This window comes from Leptinotarsa decemlineata, unplaced genomic scaffold (assembly GCF_025532065.1).
Source record: "Leptinotarsa decemlineata unplaced genomic scaffold, Ldec_3_MD MMD2_tig00000218_RagTag_RagTag, whole genome shotgun sequence".
Lineage (NCBI taxonomy): Eukaryota > Metazoa > Arthropoda > Insecta > Coleoptera > Chrysomelidae > Leptinotarsa > Leptinotarsa decemlineata.
The window spans coordinates 2,365,140-2,390,368 of record NW_027412545.1 but is presented as its reverse complement, the minus strand read 5'-3'; the positions used below and the strand labels follow the sequence as shown (position 1 = coordinate 2,390,368).

The window sequence follows — 25,229 nt, the reverse complement described above, 5'->3', positions numbered from 1 at the left end:
GGGACAGATGTGTTTCCGACAATGTCAAATATTCCAAAATACTGTTAATAAGGAATCGAAAACTAGCATGTTTTCAAGGGAAACTGATTCAGTTTGAAGATAAGACAAATTTTTGACTTTTTTGTTAAAGTAAATTATCATATCATTCATGTAAGGTGATTTCTGTAAACAAACTCATCATTTTGCAAACAGTGTATAAGTTCTTTTGACATTATTGCGAAAACTCTGGTCTGAAAATCAACATCGACGATTGTTCGTAAAGGAATAATTTTCCAGAAAGGATATTTTTTTAAAGTCCAATACAGAAAAAATATAGGTTGAAAATTTAAAAATTATTAAGATTTGTACGTAAACCTTCGAATAGTTTCGACTGCTCAGTTGAAACTAAATTGAAAATTGGTGCTATAGTTTCAAAAAGTGGGATTTTTCAGTAAATATTCTGCTTTTTCAGAATTTTTTTCAAATTTTGAATACCTGCAATAGTTCTTGAAGTATTTGCGAACACATTTTTTTTGTGATTTGTTTATAATTTGTTTACTATTTGTTAGCGCTATTTGGCTCAGATCATAAATTATGTGTGAAATTACGAATCGAAAGACCTCAATTATAACTTATGTGAAATGGTACTTGTGAATTAGACAATAATCGACAATAAAATGTATATTTATAACCATTATTCATACACCAGAAAATGACAAATTAATTTTGAGAATGGATAACTACGTAATTACTTATTTTACTTCCAATTGAAAATTGACAACGCATCACGTAATATTTTGGATGGGTCAAAATATCCAGAGATTGATTAACTGCAAATCGGAGTACTTGACATTTCATTAATCTCATAATCCTGCTTATCAAAAATATCACCATGAGGAAGGTTAAGTTATTATTCGTATTTTATTACCAAATAAATTGTACAAACTTAATAGTGTAAACTTATAGGTAATACAAAAAGAACAAGGCCTTCATGACTGAACTATCGATTGTATTATATTCAGCATAAACAGTAGATAAATGATGATACACATTAAGACGATGATCGATGACCAAAGTCCATTTGTCTCAAATATATTAAATTTCCATTGACGACCAGAACGAAATGACCTTGGGTACAATAATATTCATTAACTCAGTCTTTGTATGCAATTCTGAGAGTGATTCATATCAGTAATAAAGATTCTGATTACACCGTTTGTTTGAAGGTGGTTGACAATGTTTTGTGGTGTATTTCATCAGTTCGGACTTCCATTGTCTAATATAATATGAAATTGATTTGAAATCCCTGGAAAAAATAAAAATATTAACCGAAACTAACAATTTTATGAAAACAAAAAACTGAAATTACAAGGAAATAACATACAAGCTACAACCAGAAAATAAAAAATTGAAATATTAATAAAAGCTGAAAATTAAAAAATATTATTAACAAAAATGAAAAATTAAAATTAAAAGATTCCAAACCAAGTTACATCACGACGTTTCGATTGTTAGTATCCACAATCGTCTTCGGGTGATAACTGGATTTATTTCTCCGAGATCTGAGTATTTATAGGTCATTCGAGTGCTTTCACCTATCCCCTCTTCCCTCTTTCCGCTTCATTGGTTTTGGTGGGAGATGACCGTTTGGCGGGGGTTGGTTGTTTTTCGCTTGATTAGAGGTTTCCATATGTTACGTATCTCTACGCTAGCTTGACTAAATGCGTTGTTGAACATCATATACGCGGCTCCCTTGAATTTTCTCCTAAGCCAGTGTTCCTCTTTGTGGATGATTTCAGCTTGCGCCCATTTGATATTATGTCGATGAGTCCAAACATGCTCTGCTATTCCGAATTTGCTGGTTTCTCCTCGCTGTGTATGTTTTTTGTGCTCAGCAATGCGAACTTTCAATGGCCTCTTAGTTTCACCAATGTATGATTCTCCGCACTCGCAGGCCACCAAACGCGGACTGCGATTCCAAGAATTGCATTTACCGGATACCCTGCGAGTACTCTTGTAATTTCAGTTTTTTGTTTTAATAAAATTGTTATTTTCGGTTAATTTTTTTATTTTTTTCAGGGATTTCAAATCAATTTATATTATATTAGACAATGGAAGTCCGAACTGATGAGATTTTATTTACGTTACAATATTCATTACTCAATTTGATTTCATATTCTTTAATGTTGAATTCATAGAAACCTTGTCTTAAGATAGAAGTAAAACGCCAGTAAAATATTAATGAGTTTTACTTCAACTTAACCCCGACCCGACGAGCCCTGTTTCATAGAAATAGTGATGTCACGAAACATCATCCGTATAAACATCAATTACTTTGAATCGAATAATTTATTCACGTAGTTTACCAATAATCTATAATTTATTCGTCACGTTGTACAATATTACACTGGAGTGCAGTAGAGAAAATTACAAATATTAAAGTACAAAAATGACAAAGACAACCATGGCTTGTACTTCGAAAACAGAACTAATGGTGATGTGGAATGACTCAGTTTGAAATACATTTACATTTATAGACCTGCAGAAATGGATCGAAGAAAGATATGGAACGTGGCAACATTGTAACTATTATCAGAAAACACCTTGTATATCAGCCCGTCAATCAACAACGTTGAAATATTTCACATTTCATTTATAAAGTTTTGATATCTCAGCTTCTGAATGATTCATACACATACCTATGAAAACCAGTTTGTGAAAAATACAACATTCTCCAAAGTAAATAAAAGGTGTTCTTTAAGGGTCAGTTTCATGCCCCATCCTGTTATTACTTTAAATAAACGTTCAAACTTATTATTTTCATACAACTTTCGAGGTTTCGTTTCCGAATAGAGACTTCTTCAGGGCACTAATATCAACATAAAATAGAAAAGAGATTGAAAAGTGCACAACACTCACAAGGAATTTGATAATACATTTAAAAATCAATAATTATATACCAGAAAATGAATATTTCGAAATAAAATCTGGAAATATTCATCTCTCCCAACTACCTGCATCGTAGGTACTGGTAAAAGCCTGGCGAAAAACAAATACTTCCCCGGCTAATACTATGCTGATGGATATTGAATAATATCCGATAGATAAAGAAGAGAAAGTGCATGAATTCGGGAGAAAACATTTACGGATTATCAGCAACTAGATGAAGAAGCGGCTATGAAGGAAAGTACGGGACCAAACTTTCAAATAAATAAGACTGGCTTCCTGCAATGGCAATGAATCACCCAACTGGGTAGGTCGGAATAAAGCACACGAGTTGAAACGGAATAACTATACTCTGTCCAACCAAGTAACAGAGTGCTCCCTCCACAACATTATCATGTATAGTGCACATGATCTACCAGACAAGGTTGCTTGTACAGAGTCGCACTACAGGAATTTTTTCTAGGTGGAGTGTAGGGACACAAATAAGCAGTTTTAAATTTTCAAATACTGTATATGTACACTTGTACACATCACATGCGTTAAAACGTAACTCACCACTCAGACACTGTAACAGTGAATTCGGCCAGCCGATTGCAATTAAATCTGATTGGCCAGCGTAAGGAAACTTGTTTATTTCACCCAATAGATGCAAATGTGCGTGGTAATCATCCTGTGATCACGCATCTATCATTGTTTGTGTTGCTTTTTTGTTGGATGGATATAGTTTACTGATTGATTCGGCCGTTACTTGATCCATAGTAATTTCAAAAACTACACCTCACGATTTGATCTCCACCAACTTTATTTGAAAAAATATAATTAGAACATGTTTCGCTAGCACAGTAGCCTTTTCAAGTCATCTCTACAAACTTTATTTGAAAAAATATAATCACAACATGTTTCGCTAGCACAGTAGCTTTTTCAAGTCATACACTTGAAAAAGCTACTATGCTAGCGAAACATGTTGTAATATATTTTTTCAAATAAAGTTTGTGGAGATCAAATCGTGAGGTGTAGTTTTTGAAAAAAAAAAGGATATAGTTCAGAAGGGAGCAACTATTTGGCGTATAAAAGCGATGTAAAAAGGGTGTTCCAATTTAAGTCAGCACCATTGCCAATTCCATATTATTGATGCTACGAATTCGGTTAAATGGGCAAACTACTAGCATTTTTAATAGCCTTCTCGATGCCAAAAACAAAAAAAAAAAATAACAGTCGCGTTTTCAAAATATTTCAAAAAATTATATTTTTTTAAATGAAATTCCCTATACTTCATCCTGCATTTCGATTCGTAAAAACATTCTCAACAACAAAGCTCATATCACCTTTTTTCCTGGGGTATTAAGTATCAATGTACAAAACGATAATTTCCATCTTAAAACCATTCCATTAGCCGTATTTATTTTGAGTCTCCTATAATGATAACATCAAAGCCGTTTTAGTACAGAACAGATAATACTGGAGCGTCATATTAAAGCGGTTGGAAAAAAATGTGTTTTATTCGATAAAATAGAATTATTATTAGTAATCAAGTTGCCTTGAAACTATGTTGAAATACTATTTGTGAAATATTCTCAAGTACACACATCGGAAAAGTCTAGGGATATTTTTAAAAATGGCAATAATTTTTTTTTAGATCGCTTTAGGGAAAAAAAAGTTCACGGGTGATTATTAAACGAATGTAACTTACAACAAAATTTATTAAATGGTCAAAAATACTGAGTGCGCATATAAGCAAAACTAAAAAAAAAATAGCTCTTCTTTGGCACCCCGAAAAAAAATGATAATACAAAAAAAATTGGAATCAGTACAAAGTATGGCCTCCACGCTGGTTTATTACGGCCCTACATCTATCGTGCATCGACAAAATGAGATTGTCAATGTCTTGTTGAGGTACATTTGCCCATTCAGCGATTAAAAGCTCTCTCAATTGAAACGTTGTGTGAATGTTCCCCATATGCAGAGTAATTCCCACACATGCTCGATGGGATTCAGGTCCGGTGATTGTGCTGGCCATATCAATACATCAACTCCTTCGTTGGTGAGCCAGTCAGTCACTAGACGCGCGACATGTGGACGAGCATCATCGTGCATTAGGTGGAAGTTTTCATCAACAGCACCAGCAAACGGACGGACGATAGGTAGAAGAATGGTGTCGAGGTACTGTCGAGCTGTGTCGGCGGTTCTGCCGCCGATTATGATTCCGCCCCATAGCATTACCGTACCACCTCTGTATGTGTGGACTTCCTGGACGTGTCTCAAACGTTCATTATTTCCAGGTCGTCTCCACAGTCTTACTCGACGAGAATCTGGATGAAATCCAAATCTGGATTCGTCTGTAAACAAAACTGTGGCCCAATCATTTGCATCCCAGTTTTGATGTTCTTGACACCACTCTAATCTTCTACCGCGATTGCCTCTCGACAAAGGTGGACATCTAAGTAGCCTTCTGTTGTGGAGATCTGCTTCATGCAGTCGATTTCTGACAGTATCACGACCAATGGTTACCTGGTGCGTCTGCTGCAACACGTTAACCAACTCAGGTGCTGTGATTGTGGTTGTCTTCTTGCGGTTAAGACAAAAAATCGGTCTTGAACTGCAGTTGTAGCGCGTCCTCGCCCTGGATGTTGTTCGGCTGGACTGCCAGTTTCACGGAAACGCCGCCACAATCGACTATTAACACTTTGGGAGACCCCCAAACGAAGAGCTACATCATTTTGTCGCATGCCACCTTGAAGAAGCCCTACAGTTCTATTCATCTCAGCCAATGGTAAGTGATGGCGTTCCATGTTAAAGCACAATATTTCCAGTTTAATTGCTGAGCAAGAACTGCATAGAATGTACAAACTCGACACTTTCAGATTATTCATTTTAGCCGAAAACCTACAGTTTGTAAAAAACTTGATAAAAGATTAGTTACCGTTTTTGCAGGCTTTTTTCAACCCATAGAAATCTACAGGGTGGTCGAGTGTACCAATTTAATCGAAATTAAACGACCTCATGCATTTATTTTTATGATATTTAGTATGTTATAAAAATATCCCTAGACTTTTCCGATGTGTGTATATCATGACAATGCCATAAATTATGGTAACTGTCAACTACTGTTCGAATATTTTTTGAAATGTCGTTTTCCCATCAAGAATCTACTTGGTTTGCCAGAAAAATAGCGTAAGAGCACTCCAATACTACAGCAATTCGTTTTCCGATCGCGAATTACCTAATAGCCCTTTTTTTGCTGGCTTCATCGTCGATTCAGGAACAGTAAACGAGTTTTTAGAGAAAAAGAAATGAAAAAACGTTTTGTATTATCTAAAGATAAATAAATTGACGTTTTAGCCTACTTTGAGGTAAATTCAAATAATGCCATCAGAGATTTATCTAGAGAAATAGGAAATAGCCCTTCCACCGTCTGTTAATCAACAAATTCTGAAGAAACATAATATTTCTCTATATAAGTTAAGACCAGAGCAAACACTAGAACCTGGTAACTCTGAAAGACGATTGGAGTTTTGTTGGTGGTTTATGAATAAATGCAGACAAGATCCAAACTTCTATAGAAATTCTATATGGAGCGATGAGGCTGATTTTTAAAATTTTGGGATGTAGAAAGAGTTTTCATTATTGAAGTAGACATAATCCATTTCTAGTCCATCACCACAATCCGCGAAGACGATTTAGTATTATTGTTTGATGTGGTCTATTTAGAGGCAGAATGATCGGTCCATTTTTTGAACGGACCCCGTTACAATAATGTTGCGCGACTGTTTTGGAAACAGACTTGCTTCAAAGGGTTCTGTTAGGTGGCCTCCTCGTTCACCAGATATAATAATATATATGAACTGAAAAATCATATTCAAACTATAATTAATAGAATTGATGGCCGAATATCTGTTCAACAAGAAGGTGGTGTTTTTGAACATTTAATCGATATTTTATAGCTCTTTATTCGCCTAAACAAAGACACTTTTTGTAATAGTGAAAGAAATGAATATTTCCACACAAGTCGCTTATTTTCAATTTAAGGAAGAAAGATGATACGAACTCTGTTGAAGATTTTATTACGAATCGAAATGCATGATAAAATATAGGGTGTTTCATTTAAAAAAATATCATTTTATGAAATATTTTAAAACTGTGATTGTCATTTTTTTTCGACATCGAGAAGGCGTTTAAAAATGCTACTATTAGTTTGCCCATTCAACTGAATTCGTAGCATCAATAATAACGCAGTTGACCTTGTGCCACCTTATTTGGAACACCCTGTATAACGTAACGTCATGTCGTCACATTCTCCAATAAACGAGAAGAGTTCGAAGAATTGTGACAGGAAGAAGTAAGAAATATGAGGTTATAATTTTGTATTGTTAAAGTTGAGCATATTAATTGTGTAATAAAGACATTGCCATCTCCATCTATGAGATTGACAGAAGACTCAATTATTTATTTATCAAGTACCCATGTATAGACATAACATTGGTGACAAGAGATAGTGTGTAAGAATATTTTGTATTTATCTTCAAGAGATTGGATCCTGCTTCATAAAAGGCAGCTGAGATGTTTCAAACTCCTATTCGAATTATTTCTCATTATTTTCTATTCGCAAAAGCGCGATTGATAGTGTTAGTTTTCATTCACATAATGAACACCAGAGTATTTCTAAAATTATCAGAAACCATCCAGAATTCTGCATTTGTAATTGAGACACACTGTAAGTGAAATTGTCTCAATTGTTTCTCCCAAATACTACTGAATGCCTTTTACATCAGGACATCACGAAGTTTATTGCTCTATCGATTTTGCTGAACAAGAATACTCACAGACAGAGGTGTGTTTGGACGAGCAGTCTGCTACCATCGGGGACAGATCGGTCATTATACTGCTGTGTTTATTAGTACTGATTATCCTCTGAGCAACGCTTTTTATTGTAAACTTGCGCGTCTGTTGAAGAACTGCTGGTGTCAATGTTCTTTAGTCATGCACTTTCGGTGAGAACATGACAACAATGAAAGTGTTTACGAGGTGCGATAACAGTAAACGGATAGTATATCTTCAAAGTAATATACAGAGCCCAATATAAAAATTCAATAAAAGTTTGTTGTACGGAGAACGTCATTCATATTCATACTGTTGAATCTGATATAGAAAAAGTCGACAACGTACAGTATCTATCTATACATATAAGCTGCGATGATAGTAAACAAATTGTATATCTTCAAAGTAATATACAGGGCCTAGTATAGAAATTGAATATAAACTCGGTGTATGGAAGATGTCATTCATATTCGTACTGTCGAATCTGATATAGAAATAGTCGGCAACGTACAGTATATTCCTATACCTATAATACAAGTGTAGCTGATCGCTGTCTGCAGCATTCTCTATTGAGAATTGGTGATCTCCATTAATGCATTAGAACTCAAAATGATGATTTTTAGCTGTTTGCTTGTTTGTCTGTCTGATTTAGAAATCGAATTAACCTGCTTGGGTACGGTTTTTATTGATGTATTGTGCCAGATAGGCTTCACATAACATGTGTTTCAAATGTTAATACAAACTTTAAATTGAATAAATATAGTTTAGAAAACTAAAAAACACGCTTTAAAAGAACATCGAACTAAAAAGTTAAAAATATGAGCTTAAAACAATAACGAACGAAAAATACTAGTATTATTGTTCCCATTCCCATTCAGTTTTTACTCAAAATAGTATTTATGGAATTAAAACAGATATAATTCATAGGAACGCTACACAACACGAATTCCAACTGAATGAAAAAAGTGTTTTATGTGTAATTCAATGCAGTCGTATCAAAATGACTTTTTCCTTTTGTGAAATTCAATGTTCATCTGAATGCAGTTGTTTCGAAAGGATTTTTCTTCCAGTTGATATCTGAAAGAAACTTCTTTGCCTGAACCATTCAATTAATTCTTCAAGAATAAAAAAGTAAGAAATAGTTGTTGAATAAAGATGAGAAGTGTGACAATTTGCAAATAATCTTAAACTCTCATTATAAAAAGCTGTTAATTTATAGGATTTTTTTAAGAATAGGCCCGGAATAATCAAATTATTGATACATATACTTTCTAATGGATATGTATGTCAATGAACAATTGGATTAGCCTCCAAGATCTACCGATTTGACTCCTTAGATTACCTAATAAGACATAATATTAGATTCACTTGTTGAAATACTTCATGTCTAGTAGAGAATGAGGGTTGGTGACAATATGGATGATAAAAGTATTCGTTAGAGAATTATTGATGATTACTTGTAAATAACTGGCATACAGCTTTGCAAAAGCTAGTGAGAGAAGAACAAGGACGATCACGCGAACCAGAAAATCAAACTTGAATAATCAAATACTCATGTTATATTTATGAAACGAAAAATCGTCCGAGACTACTGGGTAGTTGTCAAGTGAGGATTGAAAGGTACAGATGGTGAAGATATTATAATCAACACCATCGGCAACATCAGAAATTCAATCTAAGTTTGAACTAACCACACTTCAGGTTCGGAAAACACTTGACCTATATTTAATTCATAATAACATAGTAAGTAGAATTTGGTCAGTATAAGTTTCATTTCATGAAAATGAAAAAGTTTCTTGTATTAGGTCGATTATCGATTTCTGTACCCTTATAATAGTCACCCAGTCACGCAATTGTTCGTTGATAGCTGCACTGTCGAGTAATTCACTTTCAATTGTTGTCGCGTATTACCCGGAATTGGTATTCTACACATCTAAAACAATAAAATACAAGGCACAATTTATCATGATAACTTATATTTAAATTGGTAGTCTACATGAGAGCCAAGTATATCATTGAATTCATGATTCATTTAAGAGTTGAATATTTCGCAAATATCATTAAATCTTCGTTCACTATTTGACACCAGCTGATAGTGGTTATATATTTATATCCCATGAACAGACATATTACAGTACGAAAAATATTACCAAGTTTCAGAAAAAGTAATATTCTATTGAAAATACTTTTCCCCCATCAAAATAAAAATGCTATTTTTTGAAAAGAAAGGTTTTGACTTTCTACTTCTCCATCTATATACAAAAATATTGGAGTCTTTCAAAGAAAGGAAGAAAGCAATCCAGTTTGTGCCTGAAAGTAACTTTTTTGCATGATCTACACACCATTGTATAGAGCTATTTTATTGAAATTGATTGCTTTCTCCTTTCTTTCAAAGATTTCCACATTTTTTTGTATAAAGATGGAGAAGTAGAAAGCCAAAACCTTCATTTCCCAAAAATTTATTTCTCCTAAAAATAAACACCTTTCAATGGAATCAAGATTCCTGTGGCTGGGATTTAATCAAGTATGCGAATGAATGTCATTACGCGTACTGTCATCGATGGCATTCGTGACATAAAGTCGTAATTTTATGAATGAATTGAGTGCTTGTTCTTTCAATGTTATCCACATTAGTGCTGAAGAGGCAATAAGGCAAGTGTCTCATTTCGAAACATAGGATGTCCACCACTGAGGCTGATTGTTCCATGTAAGTGAAATTTTACCTCTTTCGTTTACTTTATTGTGTAACAATCATATGAATGATATCTGATTCAATTCCATAACGAATGTTTGGAATACAAACTGAATGGAGAAAAGTTTTTTGTATTGTTCAGGGTTCATATGAAAGTAATTGTTTCAAAAGGGCTTTTTCTTCCAGTTTGTGTCTGAAATTCCTTCTTTGCATGATCTACACATTTTTGTACAGAGTTATTTTCCAAAAATCAATCTCATCTGAAAATGTACCTCTTTCAATGTAAAAATGCTATCTCTCGATGAGCGTTTCGTTATCCAAATTAGCATCATCAGAACATGATTAAGACGTTAAGGATATCTTCATCATCTGTCCCGCAATAATAAAATAATAAGTTGAACTGAATTTATTCTAGAAAAATTTAATATTGAAAACACATAATTTCTCTGTGAATTATTTAAAAGCTTGTTTGAAAACTGTTATATTCATGAACAACTCAGTTATACAAATCGATGTAGAGATAAATTGTGACAACTTGATGAAAGTTAACTTTCACTAAAAATGATGATGTGATACCCATGATATGATACGACACATGATGCTATACGATATGATATCACATTATGTGATATGATATAAACTATTTGTTTGAAAGTGATTTACAATGTTTCATGGTGAATGTCATTAGTTCGGAATTCCATTGTCTAATATGATTCTCACTTCTTCGATTGACGACTTGTTTATTTTGTGGAAATTCATGTGCACTGAGGATACACTACAAAAATACACTTTTGTCTATTTTCTACTATATTTCTTTATTGTTGACCGGTTTCGGCTATTACAAATCTCTGGGCTATTACGAGTTGTGAAAATGGTGTAATAATATAACTAATTAATATCTGCTCAAGATATTAATTAGTTATATATCGGCATGTTAGTTGCAGTATAAGTATATACACGGTTTTATGAAAAATCGTTCAACGGTCACCAATCTTCTGACTGTAACCCAACATATTGCTGAATCTATTGACAATAGGGCCCAAACTGATGTTATTCATACAGACTTTTCTAAAGCCTTCGACAGGCTTGACCATGGCATTCTACTGAACAAACTAGTAGCCTTTGGATTATCTCCATCCCTAATCGCACTCTTTCAGTCCTATCTACGGGATCAAAAACAATATGTTCAGCTCAATGGTTTCAAATCTACCGAATATAGTGCTTCTTCCGGTGTTCCACAAGGTTCAAATCTGGGACCGTTGCTCTTCAATATATTCATTAATGATATTGCAGATGTTATAGATGTGTATTTCCTTTTATATGTCGATGATCTAAAACTATACTGCCTCGTTGAGAATATAGATGATTGTGTGAACCTCTCAGCAAACGTAGCACGGGTTGTAGAATGGTGTTTTCGAAATAACTTGTCACTGAACCCGGATAAATGTAAGGTCATGTCCTACAGTTTGAAAACGAATATCTTGATCTTTGATTATTCAATAGAAAATGTTTCCCTGGTGAGACCAGAAATATTTACTGATCTTGGCGTCACATTTGAGACTGCACTATCATGTAATAGGCATATCGATAATGTTGCAACCACCTCCTGTCGTTTGTACGGATTAATTGCACGTAACAGTAGTGATTTCAAAGAAACTTCGACCTTAAAAACTTTATTCTATGCTTTCATAAGATCAAAGTTAGAAAACGCGTCAGTTGTGTGGAGCCCCTTTTATCAATATCACATTGATAGAATAGAAGCAATTCAACGACGATTTTTAAAACTGCTAACCCTAAAAACCGATGACATTTATCCTTCAATAGGAACAACCCACTCTGAATTGCTACAAAAGCATAACTTTTGCAGTCTCGAAAAAAGGCGTGAATATTATGTGTTGCACTAACCTATAAAATTATCAAAAGCATAATTGACTGCCCAACATTACTGGAAAAGTTTAATATTTACATTCCTAAAATCTGTTCCAGACACCCGAGTACTTTCTATATATAAAAAGATCTCGCACAAATGTTCTGGAGAATTCTCCGATCCATACCATGTGTAAAGTGGCAAATTCTGTTAGCGATCATTTAGATATATTTAGTTGCAAATTGTCAAATATAAAATCCCACTTCCTAAAATAATTGTTTTGTCACCTATAATAAATATAAAATGTGTAGTCTTTATAGTCACTTGTTTGTATTGTTTGTAGTGTTTGTAGACTTTACAGTCACTTGTTTGTGATGTATTTATTATACTCTGCTATTTCCTGCTCTGTAATTGGGATATGTCCTGTAGAGTATTGTATTACAAATAAATAAATAATGAAAGTCCGAACTAATGAAATTCATTATATAAATGGTCGCAAGTTATTTATTTCGTTTTTTAGCTCGTAGAGCTATTACCTAAGAAGCCGGTAGTTGAGCAAATTTCCAATAGTCAGTCGAGCACGAAATTCGAAATCTAAGTATGTATCAATTTCTGAAGCTTCAAAAGTGGTAATGTTCAATGATAATGAAAGATGAAACTCAACACATTGATATTAGATTTAAATATAACTATATGAGAAGTAGTCAGAATCAGTGATATGAAACTCATATATATTTACACACAAAGAAGTTGTAATAGGTCGATCCCACAAAAGCTTAAATGGCTCTAAACATAGATTCTGTGGGATCGCTGTAATGCTACATCAACGGTAACATTCAACAGTCTACTTTGAAATTTGTATTGGGTATTTTTAATCCAGATTCACGTATTTCATATATATATATATATATATATATATATATATATATATATATATATATATATATATATATATATATATATATATATATATATATATGTCGCAAAATGGATTTTTGGCGACAATGGTTTTCCAAACACCGTTGTAAAGAAGCTTCCAATACCTTTCAAATAAAGTATCACCCAACCTCTCCCCTATTCAAGTTTGAGGGGTAGAAGAGCCCCCTATTAAGGGGTTGCTCGTTCAAGCCTAAAATATACGTCAAAAGATGTCCCCCAAACAAAATCATTCGACGTGTTTCGGGAAAATTTTCCACTCGCTATGGGATGAGAAATATACGGGGTGGCTCGTCTGAGATGAAACACCCTGTGTACATGAATAGAGTTAATTTCTGCGTAGAATTGTACTTTGTTTAAGAATGCACTTTAGTATGTTCTACTCAGTTTCAAAATTATGAACCTCCTGAATGACTTGTAGATTTTCTTCAACCATTATTAATTTTTATTGTTTTTATTTTATTTTTATCGTTGTTTTATAATAAAAATATTAGTATTGACAAAAAAAAATTACAACACTATTTTGAAATGATAGAAAACAACCTACTAAAAATATATAATCATTTCTATCATGTGATTTCTCAATAGTGACTTCAATAGCAAAAAGATAAGCAATACATGTCCAGAAATCACAAAAGCCATAAAAATTACCTTTCCATCTGTATTTTACCAACCTGTGTTATCGTAAGGTCTGTGGTTCTAGACTTTACCAAGACTTTTGAGGTCTGGGTAATCTTCCGTTTTATGGCACTTTTTTTATAGATAATTATATTTTTGACCCTTAAAGTTCAAATTACTTAAAGTTATTCCTCGGAATATTCCATAATGTTTAGGGTTCGATAATCTTGTTATTTATTGAAGGTGACAGACAGCTGATAGCTGGTAAATGTACTTCGGATAAAATATGATAAATGAAATATTAAAAGGCCATACCTAGGCTGATAATGTACGCAAATATTTATCATACGTAATGTATATGTGTTCAACTAATTTCACAGATGTTCAGTTTTGAAATAATTATTTCGATGATATACGAGGTATATTCAAAATATAAGGAGAATGTTCAAATTTCGCAGACTACGAATATCGATTATCGATTTTTTATTTTTTTTATGGTTTTATGTTCAGTTTGTTGGTGAGAGGCCTAAAAGTTTTGCGAGTTAGGTGATATTCTGTTATCGAAAGAATGGATCAAAGAATGTACATCAAATTTTGTGTAAAAAATGAGTGCTTCAAAATACTTTGTATGTTGACAGTGGCATACGGTGATCGTACTCTCAGTCAGATAAACATAGTACAAAAAGTAGTACAAGTTTTTAAGAGAAGGTCGAAAAGATATGAATGGAGACGCTCGTGATGGACGTCCCAGCACATCAACAACCGATGAAAATATCAAGAAAGTAAAGAAAATTATTATGGAAAATCATCGAATCACTATTAGAGAAGTTGCTGAGGATGTCGGCATATCGTTGGCTCATGCCATGCAGTTTTTTTGGAAATTTGGGGCATGAAGCATGTGGCAGCGAATTTCGTTCCAAAATTGCTGACTCAGGAGCATCGCTCAAGAATAGTCGAATGACATCAACGGCGATCCAGATTTGCTAAAAAGGGTCTTAACTTGTGACGAATCATGGGTATATGGTTATGACATCGAAAAAAGAACCCAAAAGAGCCAAGACCAAAAAGCACATCAAAAGTTCGATCAAATGTCAAGGTGTTGCTCATTGTTTTATTCAGATATCGTGGCGTAGTGCATCATGAGTTATTCTCACATGGTCGTACAATTCATGGCTTTTGCATCACGATAATGGTCCTGCTCACTCGTCATTTCTTGTTCGTATTGTTCTGGCCAAAAACCAGCCACCGTATTCACCAGATTTGCTCCCATATGCATATCAGAACTGCTTCGAGGATTGAAACAAACGCTGGCACGAGTTTATTATTTCAGAGGGGGCTACTTTGAAGGGCACAAAATAGAAATTGATGAATAAATAAATTATTTTTTGAGAAAAAATAAAAATCACCAACTTTTTTTAACAGAACTTGTTATTGATAGTTATCGGACAGAAAATCGAAAGTAACCGAGAAAACATTTTTGCCGAATAAATCGTTTTTTTGAATATTCCCGAAATTTACCGATTGATAATTTAATTGCAATGTTATTGGAAGTACAATACAGGGTGATACATATCGGAGAAATTACAATTTTTACCCTGTATAATATTTATCAATATCAGGTTCAAACTCTGCTTTCAGATCATTAATTAATCTTCACGCCGAGGTGTTAGTATGAACTTGTTCTACTTTGATAAAATCGAAATACCCAACCATAGACCAACATCAACTAACCACTTGATATATTTCAAATTTGTCAAATATTCACACAATTCTCAATAATAAAGATTTTCAAACAAAAATACCAAATAGGAAAGATTATGAAATAATCTCACCAATCTCTATGTCAAAATTTCATGAAAAAAAGCACATGTATTTTGTTTTTCTACACAAATCCATCCAGATGTACCATGTATTCATTCGTCTGCGACTATACATACAAAATAACGAGACTAGAAAAAATGTTAAATAGAGATGTGCTGCTAAGTGATATATTGGGAGATGTAAATAAAGAGAGTCTTAACAATTTTTCAAGTAAGTTGAGACAGGTTCATTGGTATTGTTAAAACGAACAGATGCGTATGCAGCTAAAACAATAACAATTATAAAACCACAGCACGTGTGTCAGGTAGATATGTTATTATAAGTATCGAACGTTTTTATTCAAAACATAGAGCTTCTGCTGGAGTTCATCCACCTGACATAATGCTATTAAAAGAAAAACTCGGAATAGCTCAGATGTCTGACTAATACCGTGTGCTTCAAAGTATTTCCCCCTCTTTTAACTTAGCAACGAAACATTTAAGATACTTCAGACACAATCGAGGTTATCTGAAATAAAGCAACTTCACTGACTTCAGAAATTTTCGACACATTCCACAATCTGAAAAGTTTCAATTTATCCCGATAAGTTACTGCCAAAATTTAATATATTTTTCACAAAGAGAAAAGTGTTGTTTATCATGAACTTGACGTATTTGATAATCTTACCTACTGAAGTTATTTTAACGTTTCCATGATCAAAATCTTCCTTCAGAACTGAGAAATCAACTGTATTTTGTAGTTTCCCCTTCTCTAATTCATTTTATTTTCATAATTTTTCGATAGATGTCAAAGGAGATTTGAAAAATAAAATACATAAAATTGTTGATTGACTTTAAAATCATTCGATCTACAAGGTGTTCTCGATTACAAGTCTGTTACAATTCTGCCACATTATATATCTTCTTCAAAACGGATATTCAAGTAACTCAATTTCTAAAGATTCATTGGAAATATAGTTTTCTCTGGAATTAAGATTGTATGCAGATTCTTCGAGTTTGGGCCTCTTAGCTTGACGATTATTCTTGTCCTATTATATTTCTCTCATAGGATTTCAAATCGTGTCCTGACACGTTTGCCCCAGTTAATTGGTCTATTTCTGACGCAATCTTGATGTTGATTCTCGCGGTGTTGATATTTCATCAATATAATTTTCACCATAAGAACATCCAGATTGCAAAAGCAATTTTTTGTTTTATTTTCTGTGTTTTTATGATTTGTGTGTGAGTATAGATCTCAGTGAATTTTTTATTTAGTAAGAAGTTCCAACATCATATCTACTGCCAAATTTCATTATTTTTATTAAATTATAAGGTGCGATGTAGATTGTGAGAGGTGTCGCTGGTTGTTGGATTGGTGTTGTTATTTGTAGACCCATCTGGTTGTTATTTGACTGTTTATTTTCTAGTACGTTCATTGTAGAATACATATATGGAGGAATGCATTCTTTCTCTAAACAGTTTGTATCATTATTGACGTACCTTTAACCTTTAATCAAATTCAGTAATGATTCCTAAAGTTTGGGTTAACCTCTATTCTATTCTATTGCAATGAGCAATAGAATAGTGTAGAATATTTTCCGTATTTTTTGGGGAAGGTTTTGGCTTTCTACTTCTCCATCTTCATACAAAGATATGTGAAAATCTTCCAAAGAAAAGAATGAAGCAAATGGTTTCAAAATACACTCTTTACAAAGATGTGAAGATCATACAAAGAAGTAACTTTCATACACAAACTATATCCTAATAGATCTCTCACTCAACTTTTATAAAAAATCATGGAAAATTCACTGTCAGTTTTGATACAGTCGTTCAGATAACCAGTTATTTGACAGCCCAGGACTGATGATAACATTTGAATCGATTTATTTTTTGCAAAAAACTTTACTTTATCGTTTTTTTTTCTCTCCCTTTATGCAATTATCTGACTAGAAGGGTTTAGATAATGAACAAAATTTTGGCAAACATAACTCTCTGGGAAGAAAATACTAAGATTTTTTCACAAAATGGAAGAATTACAATATAAGATTGTATCAAAAGTTTTGTCCGTTTTAATGTAATGTGTTTTCGATTTTTTCAAGGACAAAACACAAGCACTACAGAAAAATCCTCAAGGTGATCTCAAAGCGGTGCCTGTGCGAAAGTAGCGATTCACAGTAGATTAGAATCGCTGGAAAGACGGTCTCAGGAAGTTCATTCCACATAAACGCAGTTTTCCAGATGAGGGAGTTCTTAAACAGTGAAGTTCGAGATGTACTGAGTTGAACCTCAAAACGATGAGCAGCCACAATCCGTCGCTTATTTCTGATATGTACCGCTCTTCATAACTACCTAATCATTTAGTAACCCAAACAATACTTCTTTTCTTTTTGGTAGTATTTGATAAATTGGAGGTTGAAGTAGGTGCACGATTACAGAATATCAATATGTACTGGTTGTGGGTGGTGGTATGTAACAGAGATACTGCCTTTCGTTTTCACAAACGAGTACGAGATTTGATCACGCACTATGTAGGCGGCAGTGGTACTGTAAATCTCAGTAGGCGAAAAGCCAGTGATTCTAAAAATCCTTTCAATAATATATGTAGCATGAAAAAAAATTCCATATCGCTACCAATCCTATTCAGCGAAATTACCATTAAATTATCTACGACAGCTGCCTACGCGTTATTCAATGACGTTCATTCAACTCTTTTACTGGCAGAACCGGACGTATTAACATTTGAAAACATTGCTGGAGAATTCATCAAGACCTCCGTGATGAAATTAACTTTGACCTCCTCATTTCTTATCGATTTTATCATCACCATAATGCTTTGGATGATTCGAATATTGATATTGCATAAAAATCAAAAAACCAGTTTGAATAAAATGGTAGAAGAAAAAGCAGGTAGCGAGGTTTGTTATTACAAGGAAAAAGGAACAATTCACTTACAGGTAAACGGAGAAAAGTGATCAATGTTTCGACCTCCTTCCACGATATATTTTGGGGTTCAGATGGTTTTCGAAAATCCCAGGTAGAGAACATCCTATTCTTGAGCGTGGGATCTTCATAAGGAACAATTAATTTGAAAGTTCAGCATTTAAAACTCAATAAGAAAGGTAGTAAACGTTACCGCATCATTTTATAGTTCAAATGCATTTCTAGATGTCGAGTGATTCTGTTTCTCTGTTACTTATTTGTATGGAAATTGAATTAGATGTAATAAGAAGGTGCACCTTCATATTCATTTGCTATCCCTCATTAATCTTTTACTTTTGTGATTTATAAAACACGGTAGGGAAACAATGAGTATTGATATTTCTTCATATTTATATTCGAAGTTTGTATTGAAAATATTAGAAATAATTTCAAGTTCACTCAAATTTCCACTCTGTTTTACAGAATTATACCACGAAAAGGGCTGTTATTGAATCTCATCTACATACCTTCCTGGTCTTAAGTGCTAACAATTATTCAACGACAACGTTCTAAACAGGTGATTTTCCGATAATAAAAATTCAACCAACTGTAAAAATAATTTCGTATCATATTTCTTAACAGATTTCTTATCCGCTGATCTATCAAGTAAATGTATATTTTGAAGGTTGAAATTGATATTTTTTCTCATGTTCGTCGTCATCATGTGTTTTGGATAATAAGTTCATTGAAGTTTAAGTGATTCCGCGTAAAATTCTTTCGACATAATCTGAGGAAACAAGAAGTACCACCAGGCACCTTATTTTCAAATCAGGTGAACCCTCACATCTAGAGAAAAACCGAAAAAACTGAAAATCTTAGATATAGGCAATTTCCTACACCGAGTTCCATACCTACCTATTTTGTTTACCGATACAATTATTGCAAAAACTTATAAATTGTTCATTTTTAGTAGATTTGCCGAACACAGCACTTGATCATTAACGCAAATGATGATAAAAATAATTCTAAAATCATTTAGTTTAAAATACGAATAACTGTTGAGCTTCTACATTATGTTTTAAAATGTTGAAGTTAAATCCATATTAGACATGTTCAGTGATAAACACTGCAGTTCAATAATGTTTATCTTAATACATAATAATAAACAATGCAGATACAGTCGAGCTCTGCTTTCAACCAAAGTTATAGATCACATTTCGCTGCAGTAGTGTACAAAACCGGCAATATCCCAAATGATGACTTACATTTCGCCTGATATTTATAATCCTCCTCAGAAGTACAGAGCCACCGCCCGAAAATAGCACTTTAGGGCCAAATCACTAACACCAAACCGACTAAAAAGTTCAATAGAGGATCACAAAGACGCACCGGTTACAGCAAACGCCTGCGTTAAAATGCGTTCAGGCGGAGGAGACTCGAAACATTATCGGGTAAACTCGACTCACGTCGAATAAAGACATTTTTAATCCTGCAATGGATTTACCAGCAGGAATTTTTCCCGCGCTCGATTCTAAGTAATGAAAAAGTCTTTGTCCGAAGAGAGCGGTGAAATGATTCACCTTTGTTGCAGTGACATCATAGTCTATTCATTCACCTGTACTTCGCAATGATGATAATAATGAAAGTTGTTAATTTTCTATCGATAACATCGCTACTGCAGTATCGATATAACTGCAATTATGAAATTGATTGAACCGATATGAAACAATATCTCAAAAGTAATTGAAGCACTATCTACTGGGTCCTACTGGATTGTATGTAGGTTCGTTTTATGTTGCAGAAGTTCAATAAGGAAGGCTTTTCAAATATTTCAACTAGGACGTCAGTCGCGAAGGAAAGAGGCGCATTCATAAAATAAAGTTACCTGTTTGTCCATCCTCTTGAATTTCGGGCAGATGAATTTATATTTAGTATCAACACTGCATCCGTGAGGAGCCAGGGCGGTTCGCTAGTATCATATGAATATCACTATCGAGGAGAATATCCCCAAATGAGGTTATAATGAACGACCGAAGACCAATGATTCAGATTCATTTTGAACATGGATCTAATAAATAATTAATAAATAAAATGGATGATTCAGTCATCATAATACTCATTTTTGGGCCTATGAAAATCCAGACGTTGCCCGTGACAGGTATTTTCAAGAAAGTTAGAGTTTTAACATCAATATTGTGTTATAAAGAACAATAGGATTCTGTGTTTGTATACGTATCTATCATGAAAATTCGAATGGTGAAGGATACTGTAAGATACTACAGAATGTTATGGGAGTTTCAGTGAATAATTTATCACTTGAAGATGCGAACAATATTTGATACCAACAGAATGGAGTACCGCTTCATAATTGCGGAACTGTATTACTCGATCATTTGTTTTGATAGGCGGATTGCCAATAATGGGCCGTACCTTTGGCCAGCACGTTCTGCCGATCTGTCTCCTACGTACATGTATGGGGACATATCAAAAATATTTTGTATGCAAATCATGCAACAAGTGAGGAGAATATGGCTAGAAAAGTTTTACAAGCATTCAAAGCCCTAGATGCCGTTGAAATCTAACATATTTTGAGATAGTTTTTGTATTTTGTTTGAAAAGGCTGCAATATTTTTGAATTTTCGCTCTTTTATGAAACATTTAGGATACTTAATTTTAATGAAGAAAGGTTGGTTGGGTAACAGGATCAATTTTTTCTTTAAAAACAGTTGTTTTCTTGCCGACGTTTCGAATTTAATTAAATTCTACTGCAGGGCTCTGTAACAATGAATTTATATAAATATACCTCCCACAAAACTTATGAGATTATTATCGTTTCAATTCTACTAGAAATGATGAGTTCTTAATTGAATTACTCATCGAAAAGTATTTTCTTCGTGTTAAAACTACTATTTTAAAAACCATTAGACATATTAGATACATTTGAAAATAAAATTAAAAACATTGCAAAAACCAAATTTTTGAGACAACACCAACATGAAATAAACAAGTGGCTTTATCTGTGATTCTGATAAGGTGGTGTCGTGTTTTAATCAATGACAGAAAGAAACAGAATGAAAAAAAGGGTAAATTATTCCGGTATTTTACTTATCAAATTGAAATATGCAGTATTGAGGCCATATACATCTCTTCTAGTGTTAACATCATCGCATTTGAGGATATATATCATTTTGTTGAACATCTAGAATAGGTTGATGATCAAAATAAATAAAGAGTCAATATTATTTTTCATGTTCAACGAGGGCTGTGGGGGTTTTTATATTTAGTTTCTTAGAGTCTCCCATGTGTTCTGAAAGTCGTGTTTTAAGATGTCGTCCGGTTTGACCAACATGGCAATTGTGACAACTTCCAATGTTTTTGTTTTTTGTTCCAAGAAAAAATGCTTTCCAACTGTATTTTTATTTTGAAAAGACCACTTTGATTTGTTGGGTGTTGGGCACTGAGTAGCATTCCAAGTTTATCAGATACATTTTCTAGACTAGTTACCTACTTATTTTTAAATTCATTATTTATTCATCTGAAATCCTGTCTTCAATAAAAACCATGACGGCAAATCAATATCCCTAATGAAATTTCTGTAACTGTTCGAAATGAAGCTTTCGTAAGTAGTAAGTAGTTTTATGGTGGGCATGCGGATGTTTTATTTTTTCAAGAAAAACTGAAATATCTTGTGAACGGTTGATTTTTTGATATAGGAAATGTTTTATGAAAATGAGGTAAAAATCATCTCGGAATTTCAAAACTATCCCATTTGAGAAATCTGAGTTTTGGCCCATTTTCATATCTTCAGAATTAGTCATCGATTTCGAACACCTTGTATAACATTTTGGAAATGTTACTCCTACAAGACGATGGAATGGAGTATTTTGATGAACCAATAATAGATTATTTATGTATCCTATCTGACCTTTGAATTTTATGGGGGAATCACTCGAAAGCCGAATGCCTATTTTTTTTAAGTATAGGTGGTATAGCGTGTATTACATAAACTAAGATTAGAATTAAGCCAGGTATTCAAAAATGTGAAAATATACAGGATATTACATTTGAATTAAGGAAATTGGTACCAATTTCCGGTATAACCAGAAGTATTGGAAAATGCTATTATTTCCCAAAATATGGTTGACCAACAGTCATCGCGCTGTACCCTGCATGTAAGTAAAGGGTTTTGACGGAAATATAAAATTAAGTATTCGAATCTAAAATCTTAAATCTTAAAAATCTGTTTTTCCCTTAACTAGCTGTAGCAAACCTACGAACGACAACCCTCAGAAGTCGTAACTTGTGCGAGCTAAGGATATACGAGGTCTTACCTTTTAACGTGTGATTCCTAACACGGGTTGGACGATAGCAAGTGAAAATCGATCGTTCAGACTGGGACTTAAACCACCGACCAACACGGCAGTCAATTCGAGTGAGCGAACAAAGCACCCACGTCGAACCGCCTGGCTACCGACTCAATCGAGTACTAACGACAGATCGTCAATGTCTAAGAGAAAACAGATTGCACAGACTTAAGAGAAGACAAAGGATGCATCAATACTAGAAACAATATGAAGCTTTCCAATGACAACTAGACATCAAGAAGTATGCGCACTGAGATCGATGAAGTTAAAAGTGAAGGAGAGAACTATCTCAGAACCTGCATTCCTGAAGAAAGGAGTAATTCCTCAACCGATTCGTGATACAACTATTGTATTTAGTGGGACCAGACTTATGAACCATAAGAGAGAGCTAGAACAAAGATATTGTTTTGGGGACGGTTCAATGGTGGCTCAACAGCAGAGTTTTTCAAGGAATAGTGGCCTCGATGAAATATATCGCAAGCGGGCAAACTCAGACGAAACAACGAAGGTTCGCCAGCTGGTCTTACCAATAACACTATTGAGTCCACCTCAATAGAAGACGAACGTGAGAACACTTTCGGTATTAACCATGCCCTGGAGCGTGTTCAACAAACGTACTTGTAGTAAGACTTATATAGGAATGTAGGCTTTCAAAACTGACGTTTGTTTTGATTGGCTTCCCGGAAGCCAATCAAAACAAAGGTACTTTAAGTCAGCTATAGTGGTGGCGTGGAAAAATGGTGCCAAAGATGCGATCTATGTAGCTCGAAGGAAGAGCCTGCAACAAGCCTGTCGAGAACACCAAAGAACCCCGCTGGGGACCGAATCAGGTTTTTAAAGTCCGACAGAGCCGTACTCTTACCATCTGAAATACAAATATTAGAAATAGATTTATTTGGCATAGATATCCTAATATACATAAATATTACAGAAATATATCAGTTATTAAACAAAATTACAAAAAAATGAAATATATAAGACCTATATAGTGGAAAAATAGCAGTAGTAGGTGATGAAGAGATTAATAGAGAGAAGAATGATGAACAACTCAACTGGAATAGTATTGTGCCCGTAAATATTGAGATAAGGATCGTTTGAAGAGTTGGAGGGTGTTACTTTGTTTAATTTCATTAGGAAGCTTGTTATAGTCCAAGAGTCCTCTATGAAAAATATAATTCATTGTTCTTGCAAGGTAAGTTCGTGGGACAACCAACTCATCTTTTCCTCTTGTATCGTATTTGTGTATCTGATGGTTATATGTAATAAACTCATTGAAGTAATGTGGTGCTTTTCCAATGAGTATTTTGAATATGAATATCATAGAAAAATATTGTAATCTACATTTTATTGCCATCCAATTCAGAATATCAATCATTGATAATATAGGAGTATATTTATGGCATTTTAATAACAAGCGCATTCCTCTGTTTTGTAATTTTTGTAGAGTAGAGATGGAATTACCGTCTAGTAATGATATCAAAGTGGCACAGTAATCAAAGTGTGGTAGGATTATTGTTTATAAACAGTCAAATTAGATTGAAATGTTAATTGTCTACTAATTCAGTAAAGAAAAAAATATTTTTTTAGAAATTTTATCACACATATACTGGAAGTGTTTTTTTAAGTTCAAAGTGTTATCGACGATGAAGCCTAGGTATTTGAATTCTTCCACAATTTCTATAGTTTCGCCGTAGGTCTCAATATTAATGGAGTTGATATCAATTAAGTTATATTTATATTGTGTTGTCAATATCATAGCTTTTGTTTTAGTGATATTCAGTTTGAGATTGTTTATGTTCAAAAACTTCGCCGCGTTTTCAAGAGTCAAATTAATTTTGCGTACAGCATTATGAATATCAGAGTCACTGACCTGAAAGACCACTCACCATAAAAACTAATCGGCTTCGTTAAGAAGCTGGGTTTATTTGGTCGAATGTGAATAGGTTTGAGCCACAATAAACCCTTGCGGGTTGCGATGGAGGATCGAATAGACCCACTCACTTTGGACCTAACCTAACCTAACACCAAAGAAGGTGAATAAAGTCTGTGAGTTGAAGAGAGAACAAATACAGATGTGAATAAACTAGCATTTGCCAAACCATTGCTAGTAACTGATGATGATGATGACCCTTCATTTGAACAAGAGTATATTCACCATACGTGTCAACCTGAAATAAAAATACTATCTTAACCTTCAAAATGATATACTATGTAAAACAACCTTTCTTCATCATACGTGTCACATCGGTTTATTTCAGAAAGCATTCAGCAAAGTAGCTACAAATGGATTCCGT

General features: G+C 33.8%; 1 protein-coding gene across 3 annotated transcripts in view; it reads right to left on the bottom strand.

Moving 5' to 3' along the window:
- The window catches only part of LOC111506084 (protein phosphatase 1 regulatory subunit 14B), a 104,354-nt gene that overhangs the window by 51,219 nt on the left and 27,906 nt on the right, over nucleotides 1-25,229 (bottom strand). The window contains exon 1 of one of the 3 annotated variants that reach the window (XM_074173252.1): nucleotides 19,837-20,004. The exons of the other annotated variants lie outside the window; for them this stretch is intronic. The gene's annotated coding sequence lies outside the window, so the exon portion shown is untranslated. Of the gene's footprint in view, nucleotides 1-19,836; nucleotides 20,005-25,229 lie in introns of those variants that run through there. 3 annotated transcript variants of the gene reach the window in all.